The sequence below is a fragment of the Callithrix jacchus genome, chromosome 1, assembly GCF_049354715.1.
Source record: "Callithrix jacchus isolate 240 chromosome 1, calJac240_pri, whole genome shotgun sequence".
NCBI lineage: Eukaryota > Metazoa > Chordata > Mammalia > Primates > Cebidae > Callithrix > Callithrix jacchus.
This window is the reverse complement of record NC_133502.1, coordinates 205,857,177-205,858,345: the sequence shown is the minus strand read 5'-3', so window position 1 is coordinate 205,858,345 and position 1,169 is coordinate 205,857,177. Positions and strand designations below refer to the sequence as shown.

At 43.8% G+C, this 1,169-nt stretch overlaps 1 non-coding gene across 1 annotated transcript; it reads right to left on the bottom strand.

Moving 5' to 3' along the window:
- Positions 1-725: 725 nt before the first annotated feature.
- On the bottom strand, positions 726-864 carry LOC118147949 (U4 spliceosomal RNA). The gene has a single exon (XR_004734655.1). It is a non-coding gene; the product is annotated as a U4 spliceosomal RNA (small nuclear RNA).
- Positions 865-1,169: the final 305 nt, after the last annotated feature.

Here is a 1,169-nt window from a genome sequence, read left to right as displayed (position 1 = left end):
CATTACTACTATTGATGATAATAATGGATTCTGCCCTTATACCAGGTGGCAAATCTGTCAGCAAGCAGTGGGATTTAAAACCACAAATCGGGGTAACATACATAGGGTTGACAGAAGATGCTGCAACTCTCCTGGCCTTGTCCCTTAGAATCCCATGGTGATGGAGGCCAGGGTGTGGTCAGAGCGCTTGTTTTCATCCCTCCCGTAGGTGACCTCTCAGAGTTTTGGTTACCTCACCTGTCAAAAGGACTGGGGCTATCTCATCTTTGTGGGATTCAGTGAGACTAAAATTAGATAATGTCCACAGCCAGATTGTTGGGGTTGCCTTTTGTTGGGAGCACCACTGTTGGGGTCTTCACTTGTCGGGGGGGGGTCTGTCCTGCAGACCTCAACTCAGCAATAGATGAATAAAGTACACGGATGCACAGATACTATGCTTGCTGATTCAGCTGAGGGGTTGTGGCTGCTTACAGGCACCTTGGAGGGTGCTGTAAACAGTTGCAACTGCTGGCTTTTAATTGCTCCTTAACTAATTTATGGGCTAGCTGTAATTTCTCTCCTTTCAGAGGTCATTGTTCTCCTTACATAGGATTTTGAGATAACTTCATTAGTGGTAGGGTTGGAATGACAACCGTGGGCATTATCAGGAAAAGGTTTTATAAATTCTTAAATTTTACTTTATTTTTAAATTTATTTTTATTTTTTTTTAATGTGAGATGATTCAGTCCCCGTAGAGACTGCCAAAAATTGCCAACACTGACTGTATTTCAAGTTGTCATGGTGGGGTATGGGGAAGTTTTCAATTAGCAATAATCTTGCCTTAGATAAACCTCATTGGCTAAGATATTGCCGCTGTGCAAAGCTTTTCCTTTTATTTTTTATTATACTATAAGTTCTGGGGTATAGTCAGAATGTGCAGGTTTGTTACATAGGTGCACACATGCCATGGTGGTTTGCTGCATCCATCGTCCCGTCATCTACATTAGGCATTTTCCTAATCTTATCCCTCCCCAATTCCCCCACCCTCCACTATGCCTCCTCTAGCCCCCCATCCCCTGACAGGCCCCGGTGTGTGACGTTTCCCTCCCTGTGTTCATGTGTTCTCATTGTTCAACACCCACTTATGAGTGAGAACATACGGTGTTTGGTTTTCTGTTCTCGTGTCAGTT